This window comes from Lycorma delicatula, chromosome 13 (genome assembly GCF_047948215.1).
Source record: "Lycorma delicatula isolate Av1 chromosome 13, ASM4794821v1, whole genome shotgun sequence".
In the NCBI taxonomy this organism is placed as follows: Eukaryota; Metazoa; Arthropoda; class Insecta; order Hemiptera; family Fulgoridae; genus Lycorma; species Lycorma delicatula.
Window position 1 is genome coordinate 36329224 of NC_134467.1, and position 15304 is coordinate 36344527.

At 29.0% G+C, this 15304-nt stretch overlaps 1 long non-coding RNA gene across 1 annotated transcript; it reads left to right on the plus strand.

The window, feature by feature from the left end:
- The first annotated feature begins 2124 nt into the window (after nt 1-2124).
- LOC142333952 (uncharacterized) lies at nt 2125-8539 on the plus strand. The gene is made up of 3 exons (XR_012758752.1): nt 2125-2586; nt 4445-4558; nt 8049-8539. It is a non-coding gene; the product is annotated as an uncharacterized LOC142333952 (long non-coding RNA).
- The last annotated feature ends 6765 nt before the right edge of the window (nt 8540-15304 follow it).

The following is a 15304-nucleotide window of genomic DNA, read 5'->3' on the forward strand; positions in this document are numbered from 1 at the left end:
TTTAGAGGTCACAGTGATGGAAATAGAGTTTCCCCTTGTGCTAGTAGACAGAACCTTTCTCTTAATTCTGTGACTTTCTGGAAAAACATTCACAAACATATGAATAGGTTAATATTTTTAATTTCTAAATATCAGTCTACATGTTTCATATTTATTATACCAAATCAATATCTGAAAACCCAATTTTACATCTTTCTTTCTTTTTTCTTTTTACTACGGTAACTACCGTTTAGATAATTCTTCAGAGGATGAATGAGGATGATATGTATGAGTGTAAATGAAGTGCAGTCTTGTACATTCTCAGATCGACCATTCCTGAGATGTGTGGTTAATTGAAACCCAACCACCAAAGAACACCGGTATCCACGATCTAGTATTTAAATCCATGTAAAACTAACTGGCTTTACTAAGACTTGAACGCTGGAACTCTCGCCTTCCAAATCAGCTGATTTGGGAAGACGCGTTCACCACTAGACCAACCCGGTGGGTTAGTTTTACATCTTGAAAATACATTCGTACTTTCTGAAGGAGCCCCAAGAAATGACATTATTCTTCATATAGGATAGTAATGTAGATATTATTAATGTGGATGGGTAATTATATTTAAGGAAAATAAAGATTTAATAATAATGATAAGCTTAGCTGTTTATTAAGATGTTTCAAAGCAAAACAATACGAACTGTTATAGTACGGTTAACAATTCAGACCATAATGAGACCTAATAATTAATATAATACCAACTATAATTGAGAAAGTGGCTAGAAAAGTGGGATATAAACTTAATCTAAATTAAGTTTATATCTTTTTCCATTCAGTTGGTTATGTGAGCCAACATTTTTTTTACATCTCCAAATTCTATTGTAATATTTCAACTTTTAAGGTGAGAAAATTTATATATGAAAATTTAGTTGTTTGAAAATTTGTCTAATGGTTGCAATAGTCAAACCATAATAACATTGATATACTAAATGGAAAAACATATTGAGATCTAAACATTTTTTGACAATATCCTTAACCCTTTCATGACAAAATTAATTTTTTCTCAAAATATTTAATATTTGTTCTGTATTTTGTTTAAGTAATAGCTGTGAAGTGAAATGTATAAAAGGTGTATCATTGTTGCATCGAGTGTTTTAAAAATATTAAGTGGAACTTATATATCCCATTGATTATTAGGTGGGAGTATTTCATTAACAATTTTGAAAAAAAAAACTGACAGCATAAGAGAGAACACTTAATTTCAGCTGCAACGTTACAAAAAATAATTAATTTTCATGACAAGTTTATTCAAATACAAGGGCTGTACTGCCAATGATGTTTTATGTTGATTTTACTGATGGCAATGGCAGTAACATTTACTTTCTATGAAATTTTTCTAAGCTAGTATGTGCACATAGAGGAAATTTTTATGAAAAGTTTAATTTTTTTGAAGTTTTATGAGAACTCTACCGAGACAGGTGATATAGTATCACAGACTGAAAAAAATAAAGCAAAAATGTCGAACCTAAAAAGAAATTATAAAAAATAAATGGGAAAAATATGTCCCACTGGTCATCTAATAGGTACTTTCTGCAATTAAAATATAAAAGTCCAAGAAACATAACAACTAAATATTAAGAAAGACAATAAATACGGTTATTATCCTTAGCTTGCTTATTTATGAAAAAAAAGTCGTTAAATACACAAAAATCTTCATATTTTCCTAACTCAAAAAACCTACTTTCATTGCGGTGCAGCAGAAACAAAATAACTTTTTATGAAAATAAAAAATTCATTTGTTTAAAGTAATTTTGATAGGTGTATCATTAAAAAAACATTAATATCTTTGAAGTAAAACCTAGTCAATATTTTACTCGTTTAATTGGTAAAACGATGTATATATTTTTGTAGACCATATAAAAACTATAACTGTTAACAAATTAAAAATAAATTCCATATTTTAAAAAAGGTGAAATTTAATAAGTATAAATCTAAATTTTTTTGTTAGTTTCAACAACATCAATTTATCTGATAATTTTACGAAATATAAAATTAATGACAACGATATTGTAGTTTTGCGTTACCATAATTTCTTTCTATGGTTCTAAATCGTAGAAATCTGACAACAATCACTTTAAATGTGTGTTAAAACATATTAATGGTTGTCACGGATGAGTTTATTAACAGTCTGTTAGAAGTAGTTTTTTCAAAAGGTATATGATATCTTTTTATCCACGCTGATTAACATAAATAACTAGATTTACATTCTATAAATATATTTCATTCATTAATACTAGGTTTTTAAATATTTCGTCTTGCATGTTGTGTTTTAGGTTATTTTAACAAATTTTTTTACCGGATTTTAGCAAAACAAAAAGTAACTTATAACTTTCTTATAAATACTCAAATATTAAATTACTATAAAATTATCTTTGTTTTTTTACATCGTTGAACATCGTAATATCTTAAGATTATAAAATGCAACTTATTTATGAATGATAATCATTTTCTGAAAAATTAATGGATAAACTATGAAATCTTACTAATACAATATGTGATTGCCGTTCCTTTTCAATTCAAACACCTGGTTCGCCAAATATTCATAAGGTAATTTTTATTTACTGCCCATAAATTTAAATAAATTGAACTGTCAAGATAAATTAATTATAAACTTTACTGATTAGTATAAATTTCTGTTTAGTTATCCATCCATAATAATTCTCCCTACATCCCTCCTTTCATGACTTTATTTCTCATGAGTATTTTGTCTTTCATATTACATGACCAAGATAAAAGCTTCCTGTTGTTAATTATTTTTTCTGTTTAGCCTCTGGAACCGCTGTAAGGTATTACTTCAAAGGATGGTATGTATGAATGTAAATGAAGTATAGTCTTACATGGTCCCAATCAACAAAGAACACCAATATTCACGATCTAGTATTTAAATTTGTATAAAGTAACTGCCTATAGTAGGATTTGAATGTTAGAACTCTTCAAAATCAGCTGGTTTTCTATGAAGAGTTCACCACTAGACCAACCTGGTTGGTTTCCTGATCTTAACTGTGTCTAAAAGCAAATTAATTGCTGCTCATTTGCCAGTTTTCCTGTAACCCCTACTCTTATCTCCTACTGCAAGGAATTATTCACCCATGCATAGAACTCGTATGGAATTTTATGCTCTGCATTCTGTAGACAAATAGAGTAAAGGTTTAGAATCTCACCAAATCAACTTGCTTCTCAAAAGAAATAACACAGAAAATTGAGAAAATTAATTTTACTATTAATAATGGCTTGTTTGTATTTAAATAAATTATCTAATTTCCACTTGCCAAAAATTTTTATTATATCTGAGCACTTTCGCATATTAATCCATCAAGAACATTTATGTATTATGAATTATAATTATTTTCTTCATAAATTAATATACTAAATGAATTTTTAACGTACAAATATTCTGGATGATTGAGCTAACATTTTTTTTAAAGTAAATGTTAGAATGTTTAAAATAAATATAATATACAAAAAATTAATTAAAAGATTCTGAAAAACACTGGAATCTTAATCAAAAATTCAGTAACAAAAAAAAAAAATGAAGTAACCTACTAGTAAACCTCTGCTAACTACTAGTAACTAATGAAGCTCAATTTTATCTAAAGTATGTTAATGAACAGTGGCATATGTGTTTTGTAGAATCCTTAACTTTACAAACTGACGTTTACGTAGTAAAAAGTGACAGTTCGGGCTTTAATAACACAAGAAAAAATTATTGGACCATTTCCGTTTTATTTTTGTATATAAGGTTATACAGATTCTTTTTGGAAATGCATTGTCATAGAATGATGTGGTCTGTTGATCAGTAAACCTTTTAAGTTTATAATTTTTTTTTTATGCAAGTTTTAATATTTGTACATTGTCCTTACAGTATTAATAAAGTAAAGGCTAAGTTTTATTAAAAGATAAAAGCAATCTATTACGATCTTAATAGATGAATATTAGGTTAGGGTAGGAAGATGTCAATTATGAATTTTTACATTTGCAAATGACAAATTGTAAATCAGCAAATGACATTTGTAAAATGCATTAAGAACAATGCAGTATTTAGATCTTAAATTAAATTACCTTAGTTTAAATTAGTTTAGATTTCATTTTAATGTTTAAAATCACCTATCTTGTATCTTTTTTTTTTTAATTTTAGTGAAATGTTACAACAAATTTAATTTGGTCAATACATTTGTAAGTTTCATTTCTACTTTGTGTTTGTAAAAACCTGACATTATTTGAATTGTAACTTTTTTTAATAAATTTTGTATCTACTGGTAAAACTGCACAGAGATTTGTACAGTAAAGGATAAAATATAAGGCTGTTATGTTTAAATATAGATATTTTATAATTTTAGAGATACAGTAGTTAATTTTTTACTCACTTTTTGAAATTATTTTGCTTTGTTTTTTTTTTTTTTTTTAGGGCACAAAATAATGATTTGAAAATTTGTTTTTAGTTATAAAATAAATCAAATCTGTTGGAAAATGTTTATTAGATTTTTTATCTAAGTTTATAAAATATGAAAATGATTTTCAGGTAAGTCCATATTATTATTATTATTATTATTATTATTGCTTTTACTCCACCAACTTCTGGTGAAGAATTTTTTATCAAATAGGTCCTAGGTTCAAATCTGTCAAGGATGTCACTTTTCATCTGCTAATAAAATTCAATACTCAACAGTGGCTATTCATTCAAAATTATCACACTGGCGGCGGTTGACCTTATCTCACACATTCACTAGGCTATATGTATGAAGTAAGTAAAAATTTATCCTTGCAGTGGTATTCAATAGTACAAAATAAAATATAGAGCAGACATAAAATCAATCTTTTTACAATTTATAATACTGTCAAATTTTTCTGGTAGTTTACTACCAGATGAGTAACTTAAAACCAAAGACTAAACACTGTTGCAATTTGTAATATTTTATGAATTAAATAAAAAAATTAAAATGTAAATTCTGTATTTACATTGGTTTACTTATTTACCATATTTTTATAAATGTTGTTTGAAGTCCTGCTCAGTGATGATCTTTTATGCTTGAGTGAATAGTGAAAGCTACCTGATATCAAATTTTTTTTAAATGTTCCCTTCAGTTTTCAATTGTATGGGTATTTGATTATAAAATGCATTCATCAAATAACTTCGAAGAAAAAGATCACAACCAGACAAATCTGGGGAATGCAGAGGCAACGTTTGTCGATAGTTTGTGGTTTGTTAGTAAAAACTGCATGAACACATGCTAGTAAATCTTTTTATACTGCCCTTTATTTTACAAAAACACTACTTACTAGGGATATTTTTTAAGTAAGGTCTGTTTTTTAATACAAACAAAACTTAGTAGTCAAAAATATTTTTCACTCTTTAACTTTACGCTACTTTTCTACATAGTTACCTTGAACATTTATTGTAGCGCTTTATTAAATTGCTTATACTCACATCATAGAAATCAGCTGCCTGTAAAGCAGTCTACAACCATTATTTTCACTTAATCCGCCAACCACAGAGAAAATCCTTGTTGTAATCCCTCAGCGGTCGGACTGTACAAGTGGTGAATTTGCTCCCTTCCAAAAGATCTGATTAACTCTAAGGCTTTGAGCAGCAGAATATCTATCCCAAAACAGTTGCCATAATCTTTGTATTGTCTATTTGACTTTCACTTGACTGGATATGTTGTCACCATTCCAGTCACATTGACTGCCACTTTGATGCTAGAGTAATATGCTAGATATATGGACGTGTCTCATCTCCTGTGACAGTGTGGTCCCAAAACTATCTCCTTCCATACTGTATCGGGCAAAAATGTTAAAACACTGGCCATTCTTCTTTTTTGATGTTCTTCAGAAAGCAGCCTGAGAACCTATTGCAAGCACAGTTTTTTGAACTGCAAGATTTCAGAAACTATTTTGTATAGCACTGACTTGAGACTTGTGGGAATATCAGTGATAAATGGAATTATCAGTGTGGAAATTTTGCCTCAAGTTTGCATACCAAATTCTATGATTACAGAAGGTCGTTTGATTGCAGTTCATAATGGACATTATCCCACCCATCCTTGAACAGTCATATCCATTTACTCGTTATGCTTTCATTATTTGAATTAGGCTCATAAACCTCACATATCTGGTGACTAATATCCATTCATAACTTGTTCCCTGTCGTCAAAAATCAAATTGGCAGACTGTAACAATCAGTGGGCCGCTCAATTATTAGAAATACTTCAATTTCACAGTGAACTATACAGTGATGCTACAATTGCTGATTGCATTTGCATTTGTGCAATCGTAGCAGGAGCCTGGGGTGCATGCATTTAACATCCACACAAAATTTACATAGCTACAGCCAATTGGACCTTGCTTAAAAAAATTTGCCTCATTTATAGAAACAACCTATATATGTAAGAGGCTGATATGAGGCACAAGAGGTATGGCTCACAAGAAGCACTTTCAAAAAGACATGGCATTCTTAAACATATAAGTATCCTTTGCCGGGATTAATAAAGTGAGGTAGTGAAGCGGGTTTATCACTTACTTCATTTCCTTCATCAAGCTAAATATACATTACGGATCAGTTTTCCACATTTAGAAATGTAACAGATATATTTTTTAATTCAGTGTGGCCATTATATTAAAAATATTGTTTTAGTATGAGGTGGGATGTATGTGTGTTTGTATTTGTTTCAATATGTACTTTCTACAGTTAAGTGATCCCTAGTGCTGTTTGTATATAAATAATATAATATAATATATTATATTGTTTGTATATAATATATTTATGTATAAATCACAAGATTTATATATAAGAATCATTGGAAGCGATTGAAACATACTGTTTGGTATGTGATTATACTAATTTAACCTTGTTTTATTCTCCTTGTTTTGTCCTAAATTGACTTATCCTAAGTTTTAATAGTTATTCACAATAGTTTTAAGACTATTACTACACTTTATCATTTCTGTAGACAAATTATACAGGCAGTGCTCTATAGGATATTTTCATTTCTATAGGCACACTATATACTTGTGGCCATATTATTTTTCCTTTTGTGTATTCTGTGTCTTTAAAACTACTTCTTTTTTCTGTCACCAATTTTACTGTTTCCCTACATTTAATCAGATTTATGATTCCTTTATATAATACAACCCTGCTAACACAGTTGAAAACACGTATTTGATTATAAAGCAGATAGAAGTATGTATTCCCAAAAAAGAGCTGTTATTGGTTATAAAAAAAATTATTCCAATGTTTAGTAGGTATACTCATTTTCATTGCTTATATGTATTTAGTAATAAATTGGAATAGTATATATATGCTAAGATATTTTATATATTATATATATATATATATATATATATAAAAACTAGAATTCTGTGAAGAAGAATTGAGAGAGGAGAGTGGAAGAAGTGTTAGAAGACCAATTGGTTTCAAAAAAAGTATAGGGACAAGGGAAACAATTTTAGGCCTCAGATTAATATTGTAAGGAAGATTAAAGTAAAATAAACCAACATACTTGGCATTTATAGACCTAGAAAAGGCATTTGATAACATAGACTGGAGTAAAATGTTCAGCATTTTATAAAAATTAAGGTTCAAGTACAGAGATAGGATTGCTAACATTTACAGGAACCAAACAGCAACAGTAATAATGGAAGATCATAAGAAAGAAGCCATAATAAGAAAGTGAGTCCAACAAGTTTGTTCCCTATCTCTAATTTTATCTAGTTAGCTAGTTAGTCTAGATCTATTAGATAACATATAACACCAGGTGATCTAAGAAGTCAACATAGTTATTTCTTTATTTAGTGAATGTGAAAGAGTAATGTGACTTCTTTTTTTACACTGAATAAAGAAAATGAATCTTAACAGCAGTCCTTTTTGTCCTTCAACCAGTAAAAATATTACTGATTATTATATCTCAACCCTCAACACATTAAATGAAAATGTAGTCTTAAAAATATGACACATAGTGATACAAAAAAAAAAAAAACCAGCCAGATTCTTAAATTTTATTTTTAAATTATAGCTCCCGGCTGATCCAGCAGTGAACTCATCGTCAAAATTCAGTTAATCATTTGATTTTCGAAGACAAAGGTTCAGAGTTTCAAATCCTATTAAATGGGTAGTTGCTTTTATATGGATTTGAATATTGGACAGTGAATAACGATGTACTTTGTAATGTCTCAAGAATGATCAGCCTGAATCTGTACAATACTACACCTCATTTACATGTCATATGTATGATTTCATCATCTGCATTAGGAAAATAAAAAATTATAACCTGAAAAAGAAAAAATTATTAAAAACCTTATAAAATGTCAGGAAAATAAATTGAATGAAAAACCATTTGGACAATTAAAAGAATTACATAATATATTATTATATAAAATAAATGGTTAAAATAATCATGTAAATTATTAAAAATTGATTAATTTGTAATCGTACTGTCAATATGTATTTATATACTTAAAAATTATGCCAGTAAATATTAATACGTTTAATTCACTGATACATCATGAGATATCAATCATTGTATGCCAATTTCTACTTTTATAAATGTTATACATCAGTTTCTAAATAATTCTATAATTATATGAAAAAAATGGAAGAATTTAAATGAAAATGTCAGCTGGAACTTTGTAAATTTAAAAAGTAGTTATTTAACTATGTTAAATAACTACTTTTACTAAATAGTTATTTAACTATTTTTATAAATATTGTGCCAACTGCTACAATTTCCTGTGTATTTGAGTGTATTTATTTGTGTTGTTGCAAATTTCTAAATTATTTTTGTAATCTGTGATAACTATGTTTACATTGTAGCCAGCCAGGAAAAGATCTGTTAGTTTTAACATTTTTATACTCATTACAATATAGATTACATTCATTACATTTAATTTTTATATTCTACTTAAAATTTATTTCTTCAATATTTTGTAATATAATTATTTGGATTGTAAGCTCTTTAAATTTTTGTCATGAACAAAAACAATTTTTTTGTATATTTGTATTGTAAGAAAAAAATTAAGTGTTGTAGTGCTGCTGCTATTCATTGTGGGTTTTCTATAAACAGTTGTTTCCATATTGTTGACATCTTTGATGTATAACACAGTTGTAATGAAAGCAGGGTGTTTCTAGATTGAGGTCAACTTGCAGGTCTGTAGCTCTGTTATGCAGGGCTGTCTTAACCTTTTCTCCTTTTTTGGGTCCAGTCACTCTTAAAGAAGACCCTCTTTATTGCCCCCTCCTGAGGCACAACACCTCCCCCACTTCTTCTTGGGTCACTGTGTCCCTAATGGTTTTGAGATCAGCGTATGATTTATCACTCGCCCTCACTGTGACAGTTCCAATATACTGGACAGCCAGAGTGGACCTCATGACTCCTGATACCTTTCCGTCTCTAGTTTTAATTTCCACTAGGGAATAAAGATACAAACCGCCTCTTCCTGCCAGGGTTCACTTTCTTGACTAGGGTTCCTAGCCTGCCACTGGGCATCATGATGAAGACCTGTGAAGGCAACTCCACACATACCACGATACCCACTAATAATGCTGCAACATGGAAAAAACTTCTAAGATGTCCACAATGAGATTGTACTCTACAGTGTATGTAGTTTTGATAATCCAGTATGTTTTAGAGGTGATTGTATAAATGTCATCTTAAATGGTAGTTTTAATTTATCATAATTATAAATATCTGTTAGTATTTAGAAATTCAATTACAATTCTTAAATTAGTTGCGTCTTTTATAATTTTAAAATCATTTGTCATTTATGTAAATTTCCATTAGTTCTTTGTATTTATAATTATGTTTTTATACATTTTTTTTTATATTGTGGCTAATTATATTTCTTATTTGACTTTAAGAAATCTAATTTTTCCATCTTATATTCTGTGTCAATTGTTATATTTGAAATTACAGAATTTTCATTGTTATTTATTTAACCCTTTGCACCTGGGTAGCCAGCACTGTTGGCCATTCCTAGTCAGATGTGCTCTTAAGTTGGATTGCCAGCAATGCTGGCCACAACTATTTGTTAGCTTTGCCGCCATGTTGCCATCACCGCTATGTTAAATCGGGTTTTAAAATTTAAAACAAAATATAGTTCCATATAATAAATACAAAATTGTCTTTTCTGTATGATTAGTCTCTTTTTATGTATATATTTCACAGAATATATATCTGCACATTGAATGTTTTGAAAAAAAACTTGCTCATTTTTCTTGCATCTCTATTCTTCTAACATGTCTGATGGTAGGTTTCTTTCAAATTTCTCACTTGCCCCATCAATTGCTTTAAAAGTTCTATTCTGTATTTTCTTTGTCTTACTGCATTAGATAATTTCTTGATAGTCAAATTCATACCTATAGCGCTCAACACTGCTGCACACCACATTTACCACACTAAGGAGTGGAACATAACTGTACATTGGATATTAAACACTGCAAACCTTACAAGCACAAACTTTATTTATATAGTTCAGTTTGCTTTGTTTCTGGAGGAATAAAGTTCCTCCACAAAGTTTCACCACTAAAGACTTTATTACTTCCTTGTATGAAGTAAAGGAAGTATTGTGTTCATGAAAAATTTTGATTTCCAGGTTTCAATGGAAATATCCATTTTGAGTATCCCTGAAAAAGACTAGTTTCGGTGTGACGTCTTTATATATTTATGTATATGTTTGCATCCACGTACATACATATGTATCTAGCACAACTCAAAAATAATTAGCCGTAGGACGTTGAAATTTTGGATTTAGGACTGTTGTAACATATTTTTGTTGTGCATCTCCCCTTTCAATTGCAGTCGACTGATCCAAAAGTATCCAAAAAAGCCCAAAATCCAAAAAACTTGCATTTTGGACTCTACAGTAATAACTCTGGTTCCAGAGTTATAGACAAATAAAATTTTATTGATAAAATATTTGAATCTTAGGGGAAGGCAAATCAGTTCAAATCAGACTTCATCCCCTTTTTTTAACTTTTAATAAGTTATTAACCTCTCATTGTAAAAAGATTTTTACAATGAATAATACATTTTGTAATGAAATAAAATGTTATGTACTTTCCATTGTAAAAAAAAAAATGTGTAAATTTAATAATTTACCATGAAGTCATGATGTTTTGTTCACATCTGATTTTTTAATTTCAAAATAAAGTAATGGTCAGCAGTGGTGTGCGCTGGCCATCTGACCTGAAAGGATTATGGCAGTAAAAATGATTAGCTGTAGATATGGTATTGGCTGCACTGCTGGCCACACAAACTGAGAACATGTAAATGACCCTTCTGATCGCAAAGGGTTAATCTTGTATTTGAAGTCTTGTGTGATTTCTATTATATAAATTTTGGGTTGCATTGTTCATGTTATTATAATTTTATTTATTTTTCCTTTTCATATTCAAATTTCTTTTTTTATAACATATAAGTATTTGTAAGTGTAAAAAGTTAGAATACAAATAAATTAAACAAGCTCATAAAGTTATATTCACTTTGAGTTTGTTTAATTTGTTTGTATAAAAACTTTTTTCATAATTCATCTTTTTGATATTTAGGTGTTATATTTTGTATTAACACTATGTAATTTAACACCATTTGGTAATATGATTTTAAGTTTATTTCAAACGTAATTTATACCATTTGAATACTGTTTTTGCCTGTTTAGCATTTATAATTATTTTCTGAAAATTGAAATATTTTATCATAGTTACCACTGTGTGTTAGTTGATCTTAGTAATATAAACATTTAATAGATCTTCCAAGAGTTAACTATCGCTATTATCCCACATCGTCAGTGTGGATGATGCAGGAGTATCAAGTAAATCGTTTTGAAAAATTAGTTGATTGATCATTTTATGTTTTTATTTGAATTTATAAATGTATTTTTTTACTTTACCTTTTTTATTGTTATTCCTAATCTTTAAAATTCCCAAATTATTTTTATAATCTGTAATATTGTGTTTATGTTGTAGCAGATGGCTGACCATCTGCTACAGATATGAACATAGATCATGGATATCTGTGTTCTTTGGCGGTAGGGTTTCAACTAATTGTCGTCCTGAGACTACAAGACTTATACAAAATATATGTTCATACATATCGTCCTCTGAAATAATACCTTACATTGTTTTTTTTTTTTTTGGAGGCTAAACAGAAAAAAGAGAGATGGTCAGCCATATTAGGCATGCCTTTTTTTCTTGTTTTTCTAGGCATTATGTTAATTTTTTTTGAAAAATAAGTTTATTTTATTAAATAATTTAAAATGTAATTAGGTTTGTTTTTGGCTATTTTATATATATTTTTTTTTAAACGATTAATTTTTTTCTGTTTGTATGAAGATTGTTATTGTGAATACTTTGTTATTGTTGTAATGTTGTGAAATTATTTCGATATTTAGATATATTATAAGAACATATAAGACTAAATATAATATTAAATATTTATAATGTAATGAAACTAGAGGACACCATTTTCATGGAAGAACAGAAAAATATATATTAAATATTATATTGTTATTAAATATTATTCTTCCATGAAAGTGGTGCCCTCCCATTTGATACAAATCAGACCCAGTGCGTTTGCTCTTTCACTAAGATGGAGACCTCTGATCGAAGTCACTTTGCCAGCTTATTAAGGAGACTTAATTAGCACACTCCTTCCTCTATTCCTGTTGACCTCCTCTGTGCTCGTATTGTGGAAGTGGTGGTAGCAGCTAAACATAACCAATCTGCTGAGGTCGACCCACACAGGCAGTGTCCACTGCCTGGTCCACCAACCATCGATCCCCTGCAGCCATTGCCACATTGGACTCAGCCATCAGTATAATTTCTGTTTTTCAAACATACAAATTATACTGATTGTCGCAGAACCTGATTGTCATAGTATAGACAGAACCTTGTACTCATCCTTCTCTCCCACAATGTGCACTATCTCCAGTTCAGTCATTTCATAGTCAGTGTCTTTAATGTGAACCATAATTTTGTTTGTAGTTCCTCTGCGTTTTGTGCTCCTTTTGCTCGAATGCATAATTCTTCCTTGTTACCTCCTCTGAGGGATAGAACTTCTGCCTCTTCCCTCATCAACTGTTTTCATAGTTTTCAACAGGTCAGCATATGTCTTGTCAGCAGCCCTAACCACAATTGTCCTGCTAGAATAGGTCTGCTCTTACTCCTTGTTTTTTTTCTTAGTTCTTCACTCTTCTCTAATTGAGAGCTAGCAGAATTTTCATCAGTAGATCTTCTCTTTCAGCCACTCTCTAGTAAACAGTGAATGTTCTGCTACTTATCCTAAGCGTCATTCCCCCTCATCACAGTATATTCTCTTTTGTCACATCGCCTGGTTTTAACACAAGTCTCAATATCAAATGTTATGTTTCTGCAGTCATATCAAATAATGTTTGTCGCCCTGATTTTTCACTGTTCTATTACTGTAATGCACTGGTTCTGTTATCTATTAAATACACTATTTACACTTTTTAAATATTAGTTTGTCTTATTAATCTTTTACATGTTTTATTTATGTTTAATGTTATTTACATTGTTGTCCATTATTTATAATTTATGAATGTAGATGAACATGACTGATACTGAACATACTACCAGTCAAAAATTCAAATAATATTAACTTCCTTAATATTATAATAAAAATATTGCAAGTAAATAACATTAACAACCTTTGATTTGTAATCTCAAAGTTTTAACAGTATAATTGTAAATATATATATTATTATACAGTGTAGACAGAGAGAAGAAAAAAAAATAGAAATCTACACAATACTGTAGGTTAATAAACAAATTACAAATTTCCGTATCAAATTAACAGTACAAATATAATAGGATCATGTAATTATACATAAATCAATTATATAACCGTAATGTTGTTCTTACAAGATAAAAGTTATAATGCACATATTTCTATAATACGATAATACAAATAAATGTTTAAATTTATGCTTAAATTAAATTGTAATCGCACAATAACAAAATTGTACAGTAATAATTGTATATTAATGAATAACAGTCATAATGCTAATATAAATTTAAGTTTGTTTACAAACCATTGTAAACATATTGTCTTTGCATTATTTATAAGTTGTTAGTAAAATAGGTAAATATGGAATAAGATATCCACAGTTCATTTAAGCTTGTAAGTATAAAGTATACAGTATAAAGTATGAAGGTTTAAGATTAAGTATAAGTTAGTTTAACGTAAAGTATAACACTGTTTACACAGCTGTGTGAAGCCTCTGTCGTTAGTCAATTGACACAACAATGAGAGAACTAAAATAACTAACCCATATTATTTACATTTTATTAATCACATGACATTCAAAACGTTAACATAAGTAAATGTGTACAACTTGATCAATCTATAATCTAATCATTTTAATCAGGTTCAGGATTATTTTATGTTTCATGAATCCAATATGAAGATGTATTCAATGCCTGGTATAATCTTGATGCTATTGATGATGTGTGTAAATACCTATAATATGTGTAATATATGTGTGGAACCTAGTTCACATGAATCTATCAATAAATCATCTTGGTGCTTCAATGCACCCTAATAAATAATCTTGCATCTGCCAAATTCGTACAACTGACAGCTGTGCAGTGCATGGAGCCTCTGTTTCGATTGTTGCCACTCCAGTTTCTATAGGCATATCCTGAAGATTTGACCTATTTGGACTGGTATTCTCAAGTATTTGAATCTTTGATTCAAAGAATTCGAAAAACTCTGCAAAAGTGGGAAACTGTATATTTAATATTCTCCTTTCACTTTTTTGAAGTGTTTAATTTTGAAGTTAAAAATTGAACCACAATAAATTCATAAGTATTAATTGAAATTTGCAATACCTGTAGAGCATTTACATTAGAAGAAAATCTTCATTGATAAATCTGGACACCATGTCCAAAGAATTCTCCCTTTAAAGGATTTAATTAAAAAATTGATTTGACATTATGAAAGGCAATTATATATACTTTAATAGTTGTAATTAAAGTATAATTACTACTACAACTACAATTACAATTACAACTTTTTAATAGTTGTTGCATTCCAACTATTAAAAAGAATTTCATAATTTTATTTTTTTATTAGCAAATTCTTATTAATGGTCGTCAGCACTTCATTCTTCAAAGAAGAATATAAGTAATGCAGTTTTTGTAAATTTGTCAAATCATTTCTGCTATGCACTTTGAATATGCACTTTCCATTGAAATATGTTATACTAACGCTACCAATTTAATAGATTGGCTTTAAATATTGGTATATTAATTGGTGTA